This window comes from Pinus tabuliformis, chromosome 8 (assembly GCF_031772625.1).
Source record: "Pinus tabuliformis cultivar Carrire ecotype Pingquan chromosome 8, CPIR1, whole genome shotgun sequence".
In the NCBI taxonomy this organism is placed as follows: Eukaryota; Viridiplantae; Streptophyta; class Pinopsida; order Pinales; family Pinaceae; genus Pinus; species Pinus tabuliformis.
In genome coordinates, this window is record NC_142294.1 from 1,652,984,294 (window position 1) to 1,653,000,791 (window position 16,498).

The 16,498-nt window shown below is 38.8% G+C and overlaps 1 pseudogene; it reads left to right on the forward strand.

The window, feature by feature from the left end:
* Positions 1-9,431, forward strand: part of LOC149242521 (ABC transporter F family member 3-like) — a 93,600-nt pseudogene extending 84,169 nt beyond the window's left edge.
* The last annotated feature ends 7,067 nt before the right edge of the window (positions 9,432-16,498 follow it).

Genomic DNA, 16,498 nt, shown 5'->3' on the forward strand with positions numbered 1-16,498 from the left:
GAGTTGGTGTAGAATATCATCAATCCATGGGATTAGGTACCTATTCCAAACAATGATTTTAATCAGTGCCCGATAGTTAATACAGAGTCTCCAAGTCCCATCCTTCTTCTGTACCAACACGATCAGGCTCCCACAGGGCGATGAACTGGGGAAAATGTGACCTTTCTACAACATCTCCTGAATTTGCCTCTTTATTTCATCATTCTCTAGAATGGAGCATCGATAGATTGGTCCATTAGGTAACAACGCACCTAGGGTTAGATAAATGGAGTGCTTGACCTAACAGTGCGGAGGCACCCCTGTGGGGAAGGTGAAGATGTCCTCGTACTCCTCCACGACCTTGTCCATCTGTTTTTGTCATGTGGAGGGGCCTTGTCTGGAGGTCGTGGCCATTGTCTTCTTCTTTCCTTGAGGGTGTATCATTAGGAAAATCAAATTTCCCAGTTCTTGAAATTAGCTTACTACATTTTTTTGTAGTAACCAGAGAGATGGCGATATGCGGGGCTACCTCTAGTATCCTGTACAACTTATTTCCTAATGTAACAATAGCAGCGCAAGGCCTTCACTCATACATAGCATATTGCTTCCACAAGTATGGCTAGCCTAATAATACATCACAAACATCAAGGGGAGCAATGCCACATAATACCTCATTCGTGAAGGGCTTGATGATGTATGGAAGACGAAATTGTTGGGTCACGCGGAGATCTCGTCCTTGGTGAAGCCACCCAATGGTGTACGGTTGTGGGTGTGCTATGGTTGGTAAGCCTAGTTGCTTCACAACCTTTGCTACAATGAGGTTCTTTTGGCTCCCGCTATCAATAATGAAATTTAGCGGGGAACCCTTAACCTGCATCTAGTAGTGTAAGAGACACTCCTCCTCCTCTGGATCTTTGGGTTCCTCCTTCTGAATCTTTGTGGTGGCGACAATGGTGTTTGGTTCCACATCAATAATCAGCTTCCATTTTTCATTCCCCTTGCCAGGTTCTGACTCAAAGTCGGAACATGCATTTTATTCTGAAACCTTCAACTCTACCACCACTGATTGCTTGGCCCGACACTCGCTTGTGTTGTGGGTGGAGCTATTATGGAACTCACACCACTTTCCCATGTCCTTCTTTGGATTTGTACTGTTTTCCTTTTCTTTTGGCATTGGCAGGTTGTCCTAGGCCATCCCACCTTGGCTTTTTCCATTGCTCTATAGTTTGGGGGCACCTTTCCCTTGCTTTGGATTCACAGATCCAAAGTCTCACTTTTTCTATTTAAACTTTTGCTCGATCTTGACAGCGTATCGGTACGTCGTGCCGAGCGAGGAGATGTCTAGTGAAGATATGTCTAGGAACTCCATCTCATCATAGATGTATCTATGTAGGTAGTCATGGTACTTGAGTACCAAATGTTTCTCAGAATCCTTGATGCCCAACTTCCTGTGCAGGTTATGAAAAGTATTGGTAAAATCTGGCACATCTTGGTCCCTTCCCTGTTGTAGTGTGGTCCACTTTATGTATTTGTCCTCATAGCTCCTGACAGGGTAGTACTACTCCTTGATAGTGTCTCAGAATGAACTCCAAGTGGCAATGGTTGAGAACAATGAGTTAATATGTCATTCTTCTGCTCACAATAGGTTTCCCACTAGTCCTTGACGTGGGGGACAACTTTGAGAAGAGCAAAAGTAATATTTTCTCGGCTGGAAAAATCATGAACAAAAAATAATCCTTCTACATATTCAACCATTTATCTACAGTGTCTGCATCTATTTGGCCCTCAAATATGGGAATGTGAAAGTTTACTTGCACCTTAAAAGGTGTGGAGCCTCCATAGTTTTTGTTGGATGTGGATGCACCGCCGGTGGGCAACCGTTGAAGTATTTGGGCAAAGTTATCCATCATCACGTTCCCTTGTTTCTCGAGGGCCTCCTCGAGCAATATTTTGATAGCATCTCCTATTCCCTCGTATTTATTTTCTTCCTCTATTGGAGGCCATCGGGATTTATGAGGCTGGTCTTGTAAAGGTTCGATTAGTTCGAGCCCTAACTCCTTATATCCCGACCTTGTTGGGGACATGCAAAGAAAAACAGAGAAAGAGAAGATCGCTCTGATACCACTAATCCAAATTTGAACAGGAATGCAAAAAATTACATATATAACCATAAATACGGAGATGAAACAGAAATAACACTTTCTTTGATTAATATCGAATAATGAAATATGCTTACAAACAATATGGAAATGAGACTAGCTCGACAATGGTAGCTTATCTCTGAGAAGAGATGTGGTGGCTACATGCCTCTGAACTGCGTTACAATGAGGCTCAAGGGCCTTTTTATTATTGAACAATAAGAGAAAACCCTAACAAATAAAAACCCTAACCCGAGGAGATGTAACACCAAGAGTTTATGGGCCCCATTGGGGTTAGTTAGGAAGCCAACTTCCCGGGGGCGTGACTTGGTCATATTATCTCTGTTTGACATGCATGATACCCCATTGGAAAGATATCTCTGGGGACTATGATGAAAAAAATGACTTATCAAAAGTCATTGGCAGTAGATTGCCAAAAAAATGTCATTTAGGGCCTCAAAATGGCTCTGGAAGTTTAGGACCTGAAAAAATGCTAAAAATAGTAAACTGTGCTACAATTAAGGAAACTAGAAAACTGAAAGAAACAATGGTGGTGGTCCAAGTGGAATTGGCGGGTGGCCACCAATATCGACTTGGACCATGTATTTGGATACAAGGACCAAGAGAAGAGTTCACCATTGGGTGAGATCTTGTGCATTTGAGCATAATGGCATGCCTACAACAATACACCTAAATGTGCTTATATCATGATTTTGGGCATGGATCGACTGTTTATTCATAGGACCAAGGTAGATTTTTATGAGAAGGCCATTCAGTGCCTAGATGATGTTGGACAAAAGAGAGTCTTGCAGGGAAAGAAGAAGCCTACATCAGTGAGAATGGTTACAACTATGCAAGCTAAGAAAAACCACAAAAAAATGATGTGTACTTTTTGCAATACATGTTTCCAATGATAAAGGGAAGGAAGATGAGGATTATGAAGTACTAAGGAATTATCCCATTTTGCGATAGTTTCATGATGTGTCTCATACATAAATTCTAGAGCTATTGCCTCATAGGGAAGTGGATTTATCTATTGAATTGATGCTAGAAGCAACACACACATATAAGGCATTGTACAAGGTGAGCACTCTAGAGTTGATGGAATTAAAGATGCAACATAAAGAGATGCTTGATAAGGGATACATAAGGCCAAGTGTATCCCCTTTGGGTGCACTAATGTTGTTTGTAAAGAATAAGGATGGTACTATCAGATTGTGCATTAATTACAGGGAACTAACAAAGGTGACTATAAAGAAAATGTATCCATTGCCACAAATTGAAGATTTGTTCGACTTTGAGATCAAGGTATCATCAGATGCACATCAAAGAAGAAGACATCTACAAGACTACATTCTAAACAAGGTATGGGCACTATGAGTTTGTGGTGGTTCCCTTTGGTCTTACCAATGATCCAACTACTTCATGTGTTTGATAAACATTGTTTTACACCCTTATCTGGATAAGTTTCTAATAATCTTTGTAAATGATATATTGGTTTATTCAAAGAATGAGGAGGAGCATGCAAAGCACCTAATAGCAATATTGAGATTCTTGAGAGAACATAAGTTGTATGCCAAGCTCAACAAGTGCAGTTTCTTTCAGTATTAGATTCATTACTTGGGACATGTTGTTTCCAAGGAAGGGATCATACCAGCGGATCTAGAAAAGATTAAAGATATCATGGAGTGGCCAACTCTAAGGAATGTGGATGAAGTTAGATCATTCATGGGATTAGCATGTTATTACTGGAGGTTTATCAAGAAATTCTCTAAGAATGGCTATCTTATGACATCTTTGCAGAGAAAAGGAAATAATTTTGAATTGATTGTTAAGTGTGCAACTAGCTTTGATCAACTGAATAATTTGCTTACCAATGCTCCAGTTTTGAAGATTGCAGATCCTGATAAGGAGTTTGTGGTTTGTATAAATGTTTATAAGGAATGACTTGGTGGATTCTTGATACAATAAGGGCAGATAGTTTGCTATGAATCACAGAAGCTGAATGAACATGAGCAGAAATATGTGACTCGTGATCTTAAGTTGGTAACCATCATTCATGCGTTGAAGATGTGGAGTCATTACCTCCTTGGAAGGAGGTTCATATTGATGAGTGATCATAGTGGGCTAAGGTACCTATTTGACCAACCCAATCTGAACGAAACACAAGCTAGATTGTTGGCTACTCTTAGTGAGTTTGATTTTTAGATCAGTTATGTCAAAGGCAAATAGAACTGGGTTGTGGATGCTATCAGTAGGAGAGTACACATGAATCATATTTTAGTTTGAGCTCTTATGGGAAATATTTGACGAATAAGATATTACATGTAGGGAACCATGATGAGAAGTACTAGAAGCTGAAGTGCATATTGGAACAACAGGGTGAGGGTGATCAGGATGAGGAGTATCACCTCACAACAGATGGCTTGGTTAGATTCAGGAGAAAAATCTATGTGTTAGATATCAACGAGTTGAAGAAAAATATTTTGAGAGAGTTTCATGTCAAGCCATATTCAAGCCACCTAGGATACCACAAGACTTTGACAACTGTTAATAAGTTCTATTATTGGATGAATTTGAAGAAATGGGTGGCTTAGCTTGTTGCTAAGAGTTTGGATTGTCAACTGGTTAAAGTTGAATGCAAGCATCCAACTGGTCTATATCAACCTGTTTCGATTCTAGAATGGAAATGGGAGACCATTTCCATGGACCTTATTACAATATCTCCTAGGACATCAAGGCAACATGAATCCATCATGGTTGTGGTTGACAGTTTGAACAAGGTATCTCATTTCAATGCAATGAATTCTACTAACTTAGCTAGTGAAGTGGCTCAGATCTTCATCAGAGAGATAATAAGGTTGCATGAAGTTCCCAAGAATATTATATCAGATAGATATGGCAATTTAACTTCCAAGTTTTGGAAGGAACTATTTGTAGGCTTGGGGACAAAACTAGCCTTTAGTACAACTTATCATCCATAGATAGATGGGTAGACAAACAGGGTTAACAAGATACTTGAGGATGTATGTCATGCATCAACAAAGGATGTGGGAGGTGTATCTTCCATTGGTGGAGTTTTCTTATAATAATGGGTATCAAGAATCCTTGAAGATGAGTCCATTTGAGGCTCTCTATGGGAAAAGTTGTAATACTCCTATCATCTAGAGTGATCCAGTGAATATGGTGTTGATTGGACCAAATATCTTGGTAGAGATGGAGCATGAGATGCCGTTTATCAAAAATAATATAAAGGCAGCAAAGGAAAAAAAGAGAGTTATGTGGATCAACATAGAGCTTTCAAGGATTTTCAAGTTGGAGAGCATGTGTACTTGCACATCAAGCCCAAGAAGAGCTCCTTGAGGATTGGGTCATGTGCCAAGTTGGCACCTCAGTATTGCAAGCCTTTTGAGATCCTTGAGAGGATTAAACAAATTGCATACAAAATTGCTTTTCCTCCATTAGTGAAATTCCATGATGTTTTCCATGTTTCATTGCTTAAAATATATGTATAGTATGATGATCATGTGATTGATTGGTCTGTATTGCAATTGGAATCAAAGGGAGAGTTCCAGCTAGAGCCATAATTCATATTGTAGTGAAAAAATCTCATGCTCCAGAATCAAGCAATAGAGCAAGTTAAAGTGTAGTGGAAGTAGTTTGGGCATGATGAAGCTACATGGGAGATGGTTGATTAGATGCAGGTATTATATCCTTATTTATTTGCTGGTTGAAGAAAATGTGTTTGGTATATAATATGTGTGTGTGTGAGTGTTTGTTGTAAACACTACAACAAGCTATGCTATAAATCTCCAATAATCAGTGTGTTGTAAATACTACATTGAGTTGTGTTATAAAGCTCGAATAAGCAGTATGATGGTCACATTTTCAATAGTTGGTCATGGTGAATAATACAACAAGTTGAGTTATAAAGTTCCATAAGCAATATGTTTTTCAAGTTTAGTGGTTTGTTGGTCATAAGAGCCATAAGTATACTGAGGGTGGTGTTCCCCCAAGGGGAAGGGGTTTGTAACATCCCCACTTTGATTTTCCTTGTAATTTTAAGGCCATTAAAAATACAAAAGTGAAACCAAGGTCATGGGACATGTATTCCAAGCTTAATAAGGGGGAAAACATCACATTGGGCATCACTTGTGGTTAATTATTAGCTATGGAAATTGGCAAAAGGAAAAGGGAAATAAATAACAATTAATTCAAGAAATAAAGGAAATAGGATAAAAAGAAGATGAAGAGGCAAGAATATGCATGGAAGGAAATTGAAGGAAAATGAAGGAAAATGGAAAATAAAATAAAAATAAGAGAACATTCTATGAGACTTTTGGTTACATTCTATGACTTTTGGGTATGTGTTATATTCTTTCCACAACCCAAGGATGGGGTCATAACCAAATATAGTGGGAGGACCTACCCATGGTTTTGTGCATGGGTTTTGCACATGGTTTTGGGCATGATGGTTTTTTTTCCATGGTATTTTGTAGATCTGGTTAAGGGAACTATGGTTATGTTCTAATCTAGGGTTAATGGATTGGGGTTTATGAAGGTTTCATCATGTATATATATGTATTGTAACGTTGTATTGATGCCTCGAAATTCATTGCACCAACATGGGGGACAACCACCCGGTTTGGACCTTAAGCAACTCCTTTTACATTTGGGGTAGTGGCTTTGACTGGATATAATGGGACCAATTTCCTAATGTGAGGTAATAAAATGAATATGAACTTATTATAATGGGATGGAAAAAAAATGGATTTTGGAATGATTTATAACTAAAAGATAAAATATATGAGAATAATCTATTTATTACCCTAGTTTAACAGTTTGATTATTATCTAGAATAATTTTTCTCAGTAGATGAGTAAGAAATTAATCATTTACTTTCGAATTGAAGAATTATTTAAATTAATTCTTTTAATTAAGAAATTAATTAAAATAACTATGATAAGCTTATATCACAATCAAAATATCATTAACTATCTTTGATACATGTCATTAAAATATTGCAGCATTTAAACATATTCAGAAATGAATTTATGCTAATGTTGTTTTACATAAATGCATATAACATAAAACAGAGAGAAACTGCAGATAATAAAAGAAAACATAATCATTTTAAAATATTGATAGAAATACCTGTATCCAAAAATGCTTGCTTTCAAGAAATTAGCAGTCTCGACCCTTTCTCCTTTGCTCCAACACTTTAATGTAATACAGAAATGCAACAACACTCAAGCTTTTTTGCAAAAATAAAAGAGGCCATGATCCGAAAATTTTATTCAAACAAATATTCAAGAAGAAATACAGAAATGCAAATTCTTCCTTAGGATTTCTCTGTCAAATTATGGACCATTGAATCGATCCATCATGTCTGCTTAAATAATAATACAAATTGTTTAAAAATAGCAGGTCCACTTGCAACGCTGAAAAATTTAAATGAAGTTCCTTGAATCATGAAAAATAAAAACAGTTTTCCATTTCTAGCTTATTATCCTTGACTTTCGATCTAAATATCCTCACTTTCTGCAGATTCTGTGGAATTGATCTGCTTCTTTCTCTGCACAACTTTCTCCTCCTCACTGTTGAGTTCTATTTGTACCTGAATAGATAAGTCATGGATAAGTATATCATAAATCAAGACTAGTATTTCTCAGATAAAATTAAATAAACAAGTGTTCCGTTTTGATTAAATCGCAATTAGTTTTGCAACCGGGAAATTCTAATAAAAAAATGGGAGCATTTTAACAAAAATCCAAATCGCAATCGCTTGAGAATTGGGAGGGGATAAATTATCGTCATATTTTGAGCAGGGAGAATCCCTATCGAAATATACGAAAATCCGAATATATCAATCAAGACCAAATCGCAATTGGAATGAGGTAGAGGAGGAATGTGGTTTAAGTTTTGTGGCTTTTGTGATTTTCGATCTGCGGGATGACGTGGATGATGACGTCACAGGTGACGTGATGGGTGACATGGATCATATTGCAATCGCAATCGGCATGAGGCAGGAGGCAGGAGGTAGGAGGCATGATCCTTTGGTATTTGCAATAGCCACGGATGCAGGATTTTATGAATTGGCATGTATAATCCTATCGGGTCTAGGGCTTATATTGCAATCGTAATTGGTGGTGTGTAGTGAGGTAAAACCTTTATAATTTTATGATTGTGTGGATGCGGGGGTTTGTTAAATGGAGTGTATGACCCTGTTGGGTCCGGGATTATCAAATTTCAATCGGGTTAAGGTTGAGACTTAAGCATACGGTCATTGCAATCTGCGGACATGGGGGATAATAAAGTTGCATTAACTTTTCTGTTGGGTCCAGAATGATCACAATTGCAATCGAAATGTGTTATGGGGAAAGGGATTTTAACCATGATTCTATGCAATTTGTGATGTAGGTGTTATAGCACCATTTAAAAATCTTGGTAGATATGATGCTCTGGTTATGGCCTAGGGAAACCTTTCCTTTCCATACTTCGTCCAAATTCTAAAAAATAGTGTTTTATTTCCCATATGCTACTTTGCCCTGTGTTAAAAGCGTGTACACGTGGGTCAGTATATACCAAACCTGCATATATGTGTTAAACCACTAAAAAATAATAAATCTCCTTAAAGTTGGATGGATTTTAAGGGTTTTACCTATTTACTCACCTACTATAGCCTGTGGCCCAACTGTTTTCCAACTTAAAAAACTAATTTCGAGAAGTATAAATAAACCTCCATGGGAAGGCCTAAGGGGAGAAGAGCAGAGATATTGATATTATAGTTGATTGGTCCCTGGTCAAGTATGAATAAATCCCTATGCCTCCTGCACTCCCAAAGTTATAGGAAACCTTTGTTTCCTCTTTTGATTTATCCTTCATCCCTCTTATGACATCCTTGTGTGTATCAATGGAGGAAGATTGTTGAGGCTGGGACAGGACAGATCTAGAGGACGGTTCCACTTGGAGCTGGAGGAAGACTCAGGTTGTAGTTTTCCACCTTTCATTTAGCTTACATCAATAAATAAATGTTGTTATGTTCCTGATATTTATCGTGTTTATGCATTGATCCATGTTGTGATTTGCTTATAAATCTTATATTAATGCATAATTGCTCATTTTCTTATATGATCTAACATATATATCATGAACATGCTTTCTATTACTGCTATTTTATATGATTTCTTGAATAAGTTACAGGCTTTAAAGGCATCAAAAGAAGCAGAGGGTTTGGACCCTGCAGGATCGACCCTGAATGTAGGACCTTTGGGTAATACCACTTCTTCCCAGTTCAATAGTTTGAGCATTTAGATTGTTTGTCTACACATTTCTTGCTGTTGTATGCTTTTCACTCTATTGGGGTTTTCACCCCAAGGCCCTAAGGTGTTCCCACCCACAACAGAATTGGCCACTCCGCTGAGGAAAACATTCTTGTTTTTCATAGTTTGGGTTGTTTGTTCTTGTTCAGGGTTTATTTTCTTGATTTCTTTTTTTATAGTGTCATTGACTTATTAGCTTCCCAGGCATCAAGTATGGTCTTCTGGATCAGGCCTTGATTTCTTGTTTTTCGTGACTAATCTTATTATACTCATTTTTCTTGGGATATAGTCACATATACACGCGTGTTTCCTCAAATAGACTTGCGTATATGCGAGTTTCCTATGTTTGAAACATGTGTGCACGCCTCTGTGTCTTTACACAGTCGCGTATACATCATTTTGAATTGTTTTTTCAAAATAGTTTTCCTAGTTAGGTCTATTGCCTGGTGACTTCTGCTATTTTCTGGTCATCCACTGTCTGTAGAACTTTGTTCTCTTGCAAGTTTTCAATTTCGAATCTCCTTCTTAGTGAAAATCCTAGTTGGCCTAGGATTGCTTTTTGAGTAAGGTTTTGGTTTGTGTCTTGGGTTCAAGGCTTCTATCTGAAGTTCTTGGATGTTCTGGCTTTCCAGAACAAGAAATTAATTTCAGTTTCATTTATAACCCTAATTTCAAATTGCTTTGCTTACCCTTTTGGTTGACCTTGTTGTTTTTCGCGATTTTTGAGTGTCTCTTTGGCAATATTGAGAGTCTTTCTTGACATTTTGTCTATTTTCTGAAGTTTGGTACTGCTATTTAGATCAGTTTGTACAAGTTTGCAGTCCTTCTCATTTCAAGTTTCATTTATTAATGACTTTTATAACTTGCAAAGTTTAAGGACTCATTGTGCTTGTTTCTTGATCTTTGAAATTTAATAGTTCTTTTTATGACCTCAAAAAAATTGGTTTTTTAAAAGAAAAAAGACAAAAACATACTTGTAGCCTTTCTTTTTCTTTCCAAGATTTTGGTTTTTTTGTTTCTTTTGTTTTGTTTTTGGAGCAATTGTGATTTTTTTCAATTTGTTTTGCTTGGTTTTGAGGGAAATTAGTTTTTAAAATTTTTCCCTCTTCATTGTCAAGTTGGTTTATTGACCTTATAAAGAAGCACATTTGCTTATTGTATGAGTATTCTTAGGATCTTGCATCATCATTTAAATTTTCATTAGGTTAGTTTGCATCATAATAATTCTTAGTCTTTTTAGATTTTGAGTGTGTGTGGAGTGTTTCTGAAAAGAAAAGAAAAAGAGTATTTTTCTTATATAATTTTTTTGTAGAACCAAGTAGAAATCCCTTTTCATCGAAAGAAAATAACTACATGCATATAGTTAAGTTTATATTGGTTTCTCTTGGGTCGAAAACATCATAAGTTTCACTCTCGTTATACCTTTAACTTAAATAACAACCCTCTAAATTCAAGCAATTTAATAAAAATAAATAGAACTTTTTAATTTTTCATTAACAATACCAACAAGTTTAAGTTTGTTAGGTCCTTGGAATAGGTGAGTGGAGAGTTAACTCTCCAAGGCCACTCAAGCTATCAAACATAGAAGTTGAATATTGAGTGAAATCTATTATCGTTAGAAAGATCGGGAAAGCTCTATGATTGGGAGTCAAGCACGAGGGAGAGTGAAGACAAGGAAGAGAGATACTGTTAAATTGGCAACTAGGGAAAAACTCCATGTGGGTCAGCTTATTTATGGCAGCTGATAATTTTATTGGATCCCTCTCATCGAGAGGTGTAGGATTGATCCAAAGATCATCTGATCCCGATAAGTATTTATGGAGATATGAATTTATTTTGTTTATGTAATTATAGTCAAGCCGACCAACTCTTATGTAGGCTCTAGAAGCCCAACCGACGTGTCTATTCATCATCCTCATTTTGGTATAAATAGATGAGGATTTGATATCATTTACACACACGTATTCTTGAGGTGATCTCCTCTCCACGTCTGGGTTTTTGGAGAAGGAGAGAACCAAAAGAATACGCTGGCCTAAGAAGGAGCCCTAGCTGCAGATGATGCCCTAGCTGATCCAATGCAGTCAATTACTTATACGCTGTTCAGGAGGAGACCTTATACACAGTACATAGATACTTGTTGACGTAGCTTAAGAAGATAAGGAAAAACTCGCATTCCTCTCTGAATTTTCAGGTGATTGAAGGAGCAGAGATTTGCATAAATAGAGAAATAAATCTAGGGTTCAACTACTACCTCGGATGGGTATAAGGAGCAGAAGAACCCAAGCTAATCTACACTCGGCATACCTGTGATTTGAAGGTGAAGTTATCAAATGGATAGAGCAGAGAAACCTGCGGATATAGATACAGTATTGACATGTGTTTTGGGATAGATAATCTCGGCATAGTCATGGCTAGATCTTGATGCATTAATAATGACGCAAAATTGATCTAAGTTCTGGAGCAGAGATCTCACCTTGGGATACCTATGATTGAAGGCACAAAACTTAGATCGATGAGACAGATCTTGGATAAGAATACTGTATTGGCATAAGATATTCTTGTAGCAGTCTCGGTATACATTCTCGGCATAATCATGACAACCTCGACATTACAATGAAGGGTATTCAATCTCAGAAGCAACCGCAGATAAGGAGCCGCAATCAAGGAGGAACAAAGCTCGCAATCAAGGAAGAAGATCTCGCATTTCCTCGCTCTGAAATCTCGCATGAAGAAGCAGGCCCGCATTAGGGTATGACTGCACCTCGACCGGGGTCATGACCAGAACTCGAAGGTATAATGAGGACGCAGAATTGATCTATGAACTGGGCTAAATATTCTCTCGGCATACCTATGAATCAAAGGCACAAAACTCGGATGGATAAGGAAATGAAGATCTCGGATAAGGACACTGCAGTGAGATCTGAGCTATATACATTCTCAACAGAGATCAAATCCTTATAATAAAAGTCTCTGCATTACATGAATAGATTGATATGACAATCTCAGCATAAAGATATCTCTGCTCTTTCAGAGGTACAATATTGACATAATAACTAACCGCAGTGATAACAATGATCCTACAGTTGCTATGACAATCTCGACATATATATATATATATATATATATATATATATATATATATATATATATGATATTCCTATATACATTCTCGGCATAATCATAACAAGTACAGTAGTACAGGAATCTTGAATATCTCTGAAACTTCGGGGTAATTACAATCACACAGAACTAGGATTCATCTGATATTCTTCAGAGGAAATTACAGTGGTTCAGGACTTCAGACAAGTGTAGTGGTGCAGTACTTCGGAGTAACTCAGAAGTAAAGCCTCTCAATGATCCTTGTCTTGGCATAATGAACGATCTCATGAAGATCTCGATGTAGGAAGAAAACACAGTCATGGTCTCAGTATATATGTAATGATGTTATCCAACAGAGAACACTCTGTCTTGGCATACCTCCAGATGCAATCAAGATCTCAATTATGGTCTCGGTATAGCATATACTGTCTTGAAATATTTCAAGGTACAGTAATGATCTAAGCATAGTTATGATCTCAATCTTAAAGGAAAAATAGTCACAAGGAGAAGATCGATGTAAAGGAGCAGCATGTTAAATACTGTTGTTCTAAGGCATGGATAAGTATAGTGATGGACACAGCATGGTTGGATACAGCATGGTGAATCAGTTGAAGTATGAGGACTGAGAAGTGTGCCTTCACCCGAGTTCAGATTAGTAGTCCTTGTCATCAGAACTATCTTGTCATCTTCATGATGAAATATCTCTGATGTCTGATCTCTTATTTTGGCAAGTCAAAAGTGTTGACTTCAAATGTATTTGTACCATCTCTCTCTCTGCTGAACTTTGAAGATAAAAGAAGATTTGATCAAAGGGTTTCCCCACACATTGTGGGGTTTGTCCCTGGCTCGCGCCATATCTTGTGTCCTCTTGCATTGGCTTGTCTTCTGTGTTTTATATTTATGTTCTATTTGCAGTTTATCTTAATGCTGATGTGATTGCTAACTATGAAAATTTTATAAATTGCTCTAGCATAGAACATACCTAATCTTAACATGGTATCAGAGCTGAGGTGAAGAAAATGCCCAAGCAAGAGTGAAAAAGCAATCACTCAAGACAGTTGGGACAAGACAAAAGGATCAATGGGTTCCTCATAATTCACCTAGGGTGGAGTTGAAGCAGAGAATGTTATTAGAATGGCGTAGCAAAACTTCTGATGGCATCACTTCATTGGGAAGTTCAGATCTAAGGATAGGAAGGAAAGGTAGATGTGTTGGTTCGGCCCTTATGCGAAGGAGTGCCCGAATGACAGAGATGCGGATCATCAAAGACAATGGTCGACTCTTCCACGAAAGCAAGGAACCCCAAAATCTCTTTTATGTACCTGATCACATGAAGAACCTGATGTCCATCTCGGAAATGGAAGTCAAAGGTTATAGGATGGAACTTATCGATGGAAAGGTACGTGTTTGAAAATATTTCAAAGATGTTTTTGAGTTCAGGGTTGTATCAAGTTGCAGGAAGTCCACTGGGGACCATGTCCATTGACTCAGCACTGGAGGTCTGTGAGTCAGATGGTGACTTGGATGCCTGAATTCAAAAAGGAGCATGAAGGTACATGTCTGAAATGTACCGAAGGAAAATATTATAAGGGTACCATTCCCCTCATGCAGCAGGTTCACAGGTTTGGAACAACCCGAGGAGTCTGAGAATCATGATCAAGGAATCTCATGTATACAGGTGGAAGAAAGCCCTCTATGGCTTGAAGAAAAACACCTCAGGCATAATATGAGAGGATTGATAGCTGTCTAATGCTGTTGAGATTCACTAGGAGTGAAACCGATCCAAACCTTTACTCGAAGGTTGTGGATGATAAACCTCTCGTACCGGCACCTATGTCTGACAGGTGCAGACCCTCTCATTTATAGGAGACAGAGGGAGTTGGATTATGAATGTGGGAAGATAAGATGCAAGCTTGTGACTACCTCGAGGATCTTAACTTTCAGAAGTTATATGGTAATGATGTCGGACCAGATTTGGGAAATGCCTTTGAGTTGATGTTCTTGGAGAACCTCCGTTCGAACATATGTGTTGCAGTTAGCATGGTGAGCTCATATTTGGTTGAGCCTCACTGGATTGGTACCAAGAATCTTCTGAGATATCTTCAGGGCACAATCTGTCATGGATTGAGATACACTGCCGGAAATATGAAACCACATGATTATGAAGGGTGGGCAGGCAGTGTGGAGGATCACTAGAGCACTTCTCAATGTTGTTTCTCTTTGGAATCTGCCTCGTTATCCTGGATGAGCAAGAAGTAAAAGTCGGTGACTATGAGCACCACCAAGGCAGAATACATTGCTGATAGTATGGCCTTCTGGAGGTGGTCTGGTTGCTGAAGCCCTTCAGTGAGCTATTTGTATACATGATGAATACCACTATGATTCTCTGTGACAACCAAAGATGGGATTCGATTATTGAGGAATCCCGTATTTGAAAATTGCTCTAGCAGATAGACATCAAATACTGCCTTATCTATGGTAAGTCGATGATCGAGGAGGCTCCATCGCATTAAGATGATGTTCAGGTTAGAGCCCCGTGGAAAGACCAAATTTGTGATTTTCCCGAATGACTTGGAGTCGTCGAGAGACCTTTGTAAAATGGTCCTGCATACATTGAGCTCTGGGAGCTTTGGGGGGCTTGCAGTTCTATTGGAGCAACATCCGACCACAGGGTGACTCACCCTCCCCTGGTGGTGCGCGCTGGAACAAGATGATTCGCTCTCTTGTGGGACAAGATGATTCGCTCTCTTGTGTAGCAGGATGATTAGTTCTCCTGTGAGGCCTGGATTGATGTGTTCTCCATGGCGGTTGTAGCAGGATTGATGTGTTCTCTTGTGAGGCATGGATTGATGTGTTCTCCATGGCAGCCTGGATTGATGTGTTCTCCATGGTGATTGTAGCAGGATCGATGTGTTCTCCTGTGAGGACAGGATTGATTAAGTTCTCTTGTCGAGGCATCCTACCCATGCAGTTTGGGACTCATGGGAAGTACCTCTCATCTGATCAATGAGCAGGGAAATGAAGTTAGGGACCATAGTAGTACCGATGGATGCATCGTTGTATCTACCGTACTCCCTACGCTAGGATGTACTATATTGATCTGGGATCAATGATACTGGTCTGGGACCAGTGGTAGGAGTTGTACATACTATGACGCTGACTTCGGGTCGACTGAGGCTGGTCTGGGACCGGTGGTACATACTCCGAGACTAACTTCGTGTCAGTGCAGGACTGGTCTGGGACCAGTGAGAGTCATACCTACTATGATGTTGACTTTGGGTCGGTTGAGACTGGTCTGGGACCAGTGTTACGCACTCTGAGTCTGACTTCGGGTCAATGGAGAATGGTATCAGACATTCTCGATCAATTCTTCTTCTTCTTCATAGTTCAGCAGAGCAGAGCAGAGCCAGCAGAGCTGAGCAAGAGTATAGCAGAGCCAACAACGCTGAGTAGAGCTGAGCAGAGCAGAGCCAGCATAGCCGAGCAAAGCAGAGCTAGCAGAGCCAGCAGAGTTGAGCAGAGCCAGCAGAGCTGAGCAAGAGCATAGCAGAGCCAGCAGAGCTGGGCAGAATAGTGCAGGGCACTGATGGCAGAGATAGTACAGTCAGACATATGGATCAAAAGATGGAGTTTCCCCTAGTTGAGAGGGAGTGTTAAATTGGCAACTAGGGCAAAACTCCATGTGGGTCAGCTTATTTATGGCAGCTGATAATTTTATTGGATCCCTCTCGTCGAGAGGTGTAGGATTGATCCAAAGATCATCTGATCTCGATAAATATTTATGGAGATATGAATTTATTTTGTTTATGTAATTATAGTCAAGCCAACCAGCTCTTATGTAGGCTCTAGAAGCCCAACCGATGTGTCTATTCATCATCCTCATTTTGGTATAAATAGATGAGGATTTGATATCATTTACACACACGTATTCTTGAGGTGATCTCCTTTCCACGTCTGGGT